We start from the raw sequence: 6,914 nt of genomic DNA on the forward strand, positions 1-6,914 counted from the left end.
TGTGCCGACGGGCCGGCCCGCGGGCCGGCAGCGCTGCTGCCTCCGCAGCCACCGCAGGATGACCAGGACACAGCACCTTTCCCTGAGCTGACACCCCACATTCAGGGCTAGTTTTCTGCCTCTTGAATTCAGCCGTTTGCTAATGGTGACAGAAATAACGTTTCAGCTGAGTCTCGGGATGCTGGCAGATTTTACAGATTCCGTTATTCATATAAATATTTGCCTATTTAATTATGCATTCTTAGCATTCCTGTCCACCTGCTCAAGCCTCCCCTTCCCACCCACATTCCCCACGCTACAAACTGCACCAGTCACATTGTTCCACTAACACGCCAGATGGGTTGTTCTCACCAGCCAGTTTTCAAACACCACGACTCACTCCAGAACAACTGAAAATCGAGTCTGTGGCCTCCCCCAAGCACACAGAGATCTGTTTTGCTCCATCATGGTGCTCACAGGCTCCTTTGTTCTGCGGGACTTAGAGCAGAACTGCAAGGACTCCGAGCCTCCCCAAAAGAAAATGATCTTTCTGCTAAAGCAGAAAGTTGAACCACTTTCCAGCTTTCCCAGCTGAGTGTCTTTCCCCTGTCCCACCACATTGTGGCTCTGTTTCACACACAGATGGTGCAGACGGAGAAATAAATCTGTCTTGCAGCTCCTTTGGCTCTAGGACATTGTACAGATCAACAGTGGCCCCCAAGCGTCAGACGAGGGAATCAGAGACCCCGATGAAAATCTACAGTTCTCAGTCTCCATCTTCCTGCAAATTACTTCTAAATTTTTGCCCCCCCTCTCCCCATAATGCCTTTTCTCGTTTATCCCTCATAATAATTATTACCCACTAACTGCCCCACTTGCCCCTAACCTCTCCCAGCCTGCCCTCTAACCTGAATCCCAGTTGCTGCATTTGACCTGCAATAACTCACAGAAGGAAAAAACTGCACCAGAGACCAGTGCTCACTTGGGGACAGGCTGAAGCTGTATGGGACAAACACTACAATTCCTGATAAATCCCTCAACTGCTTGAACTGAATTCTAAAACCATATGGCTCAGTTTAAAATTTCAGTACTATCAAAAGTGCATCAACTGCAGAAATAACCTGACACACAAGGTCAAAATCCCAGGATAGACACAGCCAAGGACCCCGAGTGTGTGACAGTGGCACCAACTCATACCAGGGCTGAACTCAGCTCCCTGCTAGGAAAGTCTGAGATCTTGTTAAGCAATCATAAAACTTGCTTCCTCAGCAAAAATGTATTGCTGAACATCTGGGCAACCTCATAGTGCTAAAAACCGGATAATACTGTTTGCCTCAGTGCTCCATTTGGGATGTCATTCTTCTGCAACAATGCTTCACCACCAGGGATCACCTGTGCTTATGCTCACATGCTGCTCATAAGCAGTTCTTTTTTTCTTGGTTTAGGTACTAATGCACTTACATAATCTATGCGCAAAAGTCTTTTGATAGTATCTTAGATTTCATTCTGTAAGTCCAAAAATGTTATTTTTAATTAGACTACCATTTCGTAAAACTTGTAATTCAATTAAGTTAAAAAAAAATCTCTAAAAATAATTTTTGAAAGTTGCCAGTAGCTTGAACATACAGTCCTGCATTACATGAATAACTACTTAACTTCTTGCTCTTTGTTTTATTATATCTATTCATATTGCTTCTATTGTAATCCAGTTCTATTGTGTTGTATTTCATCTATGAGCAGAAAATCCATCTAAGAGGATAACAACCTGCTGATGGTTCCCACTAATGGAATTAGTCTGTTAGCTAAAACAGTAAATGCTTGCACTGCTGATGCCATAGGGCAAATACTCAGGGGGTTATCACATTTCTGTGGTTAGCTGCAAAGACACCTCCAAGCAAGGTGCCCAAGGTGGCTTCTTAACTATGTTGTGACCAGGACAAAGCATAACAGAAGTCAGAGAGACAGAGAGATGGCAGAAAAATCAGTACAGACATGGCCCAGCAAATGGTGTTGCTCATCCCTGGCAAGCAAGGGCAGGAGCAAGGTAAGAGCAAGGGCAGCCCTTGGGCTTAACTTCACTACAGGAATACAAAGAACAACTGTTTTCTGGATGGGACCTGGATCCCTATAGGGATGAGTCGGTGTCTGGATGTTTCACCATTAGCTACGGGGAGAGCGAGGGCAGGTCTCTAGCCTGCAATTGGCTAGCAAAATCTATGAACTTTTAGGCATTCTTTTTTTTTAAAAAACAACAACAACAACAAAAAAACCACCAACCAACAAAAAAAAAACCAAACAACAACAACAAAAAAAAAACCCCACCCCAAACTAAACCAGAACAAGAAGAGTAATAAAAGGACAACTGAAATTAGGAAAATGTGTTTTTTGAAAAGCCCTTTCCATGACATCAAGCACATTCACTCACCATGTATCACCTTCCCAGTGTTAACAAAAATCTGTACATTTATTCTCAAAAGAGAAAGAGAGAGAGGAAAAGGAAAGATGTCATTTGATCCAAATGTATTCAGACATATACTGTGGACTTACTGCTGGCCATCTTAAAGGAAATATTGATGTCATCCTGGCCTGCTTCAGCCCCAGCAAAATGTAAATGATACACGAGTTTAAACTTGTGGGGTATAAAAAGATGCTGCTTAAGCTCACTCAATACTGTTTTGTTTTTTTTTTTACTCATACTGCTTTTAAGCAACTTTGGTTTGCATTATTGGACCAGTTAGAAGATTTTGAAGCAGATATTGAGTTCCTGACCATATCTGACCACAACACAGAAGGATAAGCACAACCACTCAAGCGCTGGTTAAATATAGCACCAAGTGCAAGGGGATTTTGGCATGAAAGAAAGTCTACATACATACATATGTTAGCACTGATCCAGATCTTGAATTTAATTTAGGGGCTGTGAATCACCCACTAGAGGATCCTTCAGACCTCTTTTGACCTGAAGAAAATGAGAGAAGCTCATTAGGATGAAAGACTTGTCCTCTTCCCCAGACATGCTCTCTATATGCATATTTAAAACTAGTCTTCACCTTATCTAGCGCATAGAAAGCTTTTATATCACAAAAGATTAATCCATTTCTTAATTTAACACTCATAGTCACTGTCTTTCTACCTGCAGTAGATTGAAATAAATTTCTTTACTAACACTGGGCATCAGTGGTAAACGGAAGTATCTCAAATACAGCTGTAAGGAACTGCTCTTCCTCCCTGTGACTGAAGCTCTTTCCTTATTCCTTTAGTAAAGGGTAAACCTCTTTAGGACACTGTGACTAAAGTGTGACTAACACTGAGAAGTAACAAAAAAATAATGAAAAACCTCCTTGCAATGACTGCAGCATTCAAAGCAGGGCATTGCAGATCTATGACAATGTGTGTCACCCCATCTTGTACAGGGTATTGTGTTTTCAGCTCTGGGTACCTAACAGTTTACTACCAATGAGTTCTTCTCTGTGTCTTGGCTTTCCACCATTTACAATCAGAAGATTTCACTCTACCAAACACAAACTGTCATAGTTACAAATGAAAAGACACACCAAAAATATATTTGTGAAAGGAAAGACCTAAACAAAATATAAAAAAATAATTTTTGAACTGGTAAACTAGTTTCATTAATACAGTCTCTAGCACTTTCATTAAGTAAATACATCCAGTTCTGCCCCTGGAGTCATACTCATGAAACTAAGGGTTTATAACTGCAATACTTACACTGCATTATCTAATGTAACACTAATAAATAATGATTTATCATACCAGAAGGGTTTGATTTGAAACAGATGGTCTAAGGAATGGAAACATAAGCAAAGTATTTCACTGTAATCACTATCCAGGAAACAAAAGGGGATTTTATATTATTGCCTCAAGGACCACACTCCCCTCCCAATGTTTTTGTCTTAGATAACAGTAAACTTTTATTTTGCTAATGAAGCACAGGTGCTGCTGATGGCTCACAAGCATGAAACAGAACTCAGGCATTTTCCTCAGCTTGATTAGCAAGTCAGAATTTGCTTTTGCAAGAGCTTTTCTGCTTTTGCAAAGTTAACTGATCTCCCTTCACACCATTTCTTTATTTTTTATTTTGCTTTAAAAAGACAATAAATGTGTAGTTGTTATGGACTTGACAGTGTTGTCTTCAGTTGAATTTTATAGCAAGTCAACTACTAAGTGCTTAATATTTAAGCACCACCTCTCTAAACCTAGCTCTGCTTTTAAGTGCATTGGCAAACCATTATAAGACTTGATCTGCAAAATTCCATTGGCAGGAAAGAGCACTCTGCTTGCAGAATCGATTGAGGTAGTGTGACACACATCATTACACAGTTTAGATTTCTAGTTTTAATGATGCATTTCATGTTTTACGAGAAATATAAAGGCAAACTCCTAGCTCCCCTAAAATGGATAACCTTTTCTGTCTCTCTGCCAGGAGCTGTTTCAGGTGTTCCCTGCTTTACATCAGAAAAAAACACCCTAGGGATGAGCTTGGGACAGTCTGTCTAAACCCCAGTGTTCCTGTTTTTGGAGGATGGTCAGCCACATATGTGACATTCTCTGCTGGAGAGAAGGCAGAAATAGCAGCTGCAGCTCAGATTTAGCTAGATGAGATTTCCAAACACCTCCCCCCCTTTCAAAGAGACTAAGGCCCAGACCAAGCAAAGCACTTGCCTAGACTGCACCTGCCTTCAAATACATGCGTAATCTTTAAGAAGTCAGTGGACCTTATTGCTGTTGTACTAGTGTTTAAAAAACCCCAAATAATAAGCTTGACTCTTACTTTTCTCAGGTTTGGGGGCTTTTGGAGAGGTAGCATTTTTGTGTTTCAAGCTCTTCTCTGCAATGCTGAAGACAGGGTTTTTTCCCTACCTCAGGTGAAAAAGTCAGAAAGCCCCCTAAGCAAATGTTTGAGACTTCAGGAGCTTGGGGCCTTAAAAATCCCAAGCATTGTAAGACCAGTCCAAATAGCTTGAGAGGAAAGAAAAGTTAATGGGATATTCAACTGTTTAAACACAGATGTTATTGAGTATCTTATTAGTCACACTATCTAGTAAGATTTGGTATGAAGCCAGGAGCTAAGAATACTTTAATATTACTTGCTATTCTCTTGATTTACTGTGTGATGAACACTTTAGTGAAAAATGGCCTGAAAGCCTTGTCCTGGGTGTTTCACAAAGATTGCATGAGCACAGGCTTCTTTCAGACTCTGTCTGGATGAATTTCACACTGCCTTCCCTGGGTTTGTGCCTCTAGGGAGAATACCAGTGGAAAGATGAATTTGTCCTAGTGACAGTATTTCTCAAGAAAAAAGGGATGTAATGTTCATCTACATGACTGATGATGCACCAAAATAGGCTTGCCTCTGCTGAGAGATGATGGGCAGAGCATCAGACTGAGCAGTCTCCCTGAGTTATCTCCTAACAATCTGGTCAAGAGCCATTGCTTCCAAGTAAGAGGAATCGGTACAGTTCCCATGTCTGTTGAGGATTTGTTTTTGCCTCAATACAAATGCAAAATTCAGGACTGAAGAAACAAGAGTCTAATTGCAGTTACAACAACAAGCACCTGGATCCTGGATCCTCAAATTCCATAAGTATAACTCAGACCTGTCCTACAGCATAACACAGACACTCCCACAGCCTGAATCTCCTAGTTGGGAGCAGCACATGATGATATTTCACCTGAGAACTTGTTTTGTTTTTTACATCAACAAGTTAAAAACAATGGCGAGAGTCTTCTCATGTTACAATATTCATTACTATACATGTCATCCTTCTGTCCTTTTCCCAACACTAATAAACACAGGACCTAATTATCCCCGTTCATGAGTAACTTTCTTCATCCTAGCTCTGTCCAACAACGTTTTGGCAGGCATCCTCAGCAGAAGATTTGAAATAATGTCCCTGCCAAAAGCTATTGCTGCTGATGAATCACAGCACACACAATTGAAAGGCTGTGGTTGCTTTTATAAATAGCTGTGCACATACATATATATGTAAATCTATGTGTATATATATGCATGTGTGTGTATAGCAACATGGAAATTTCTATACATAGAGACCAGGCAAAGTGGCATAGTGGCTTTTTCTCTCTTCCAAATGATGTTACTGAGCTCATTCAATGCAATTTCTGCTAATGTAGTCATGCATTTTCTTGGGAAATGTTAAGGACCCTCGTGAAAATCAGCCCTCTGCATTGAGCTAGTCTGACCACCACCACATTAGTTCAAGTTATCAAAGTCACCGGTTGTAGGACCCAAGTGATCAGTTTAATCTTGAGCACAGAATTAGCCAGTCATGGAACATCCAAGGAACTAGGCTTCAAAAATCAACCATTGTCAAGCCAGCCTAAAGAGAGCGTCGGTTGCACATCCCCATGCAGGGGTTGCTGATCACAGTAGCAGAGTTGATGCTGTGCTAAAGGCTACCTTTGCTGCTTTTCTCTTGGTCCAGTGATATGGTTTGCACAACATCCTGCGGCAATTTAATCTACTTTTTTTGTCCGACTTGTATTTTCATTCTGCTTTTTGGTAATTTCATTTGGTGTTCACTGTTTCTTGTACTGTGGGAAACAGAAACACTAATTTCTGGTTTGCTTCCTTCATGGCATTAATTATGTCATTTATCAGCTTAAAACAACTGGGTTCAAGAAAGAGTTCTTGATGGGATATGCTCCAGACAGAAACTCTTTCAAGAAAATTGTTTTTCCATCCCAACTGATTTGTCACTAGCACTTTATTGTTACAATCTGCTGTGATTTACCATAAATTTTGCTTTGTAAAGAAGTAATGTATGAAAATTACTGAGCTGAAATTAACTACAGGTTCATTAGCTAAAATAATTGTTGCTATGTGGAAGAATTTAGGCAGAATTCTTTAAAAAACGTTAGCAAAATCCACATTCAGCAGCCATTGCTGTAGCAATAGC

Source organism: Chaetura pelagica, unplaced genomic scaffold (genome assembly GCF_000747805.2).
Source record: "Chaetura pelagica isolate M959 unplaced genomic scaffold, ChaPel_1.0 scaffold45, whole genome shotgun sequence".
Lineage (NCBI taxonomy): Eukaryota > Metazoa > Chordata > Aves > Apodiformes > Apodidae > Chaetura > Chaetura pelagica.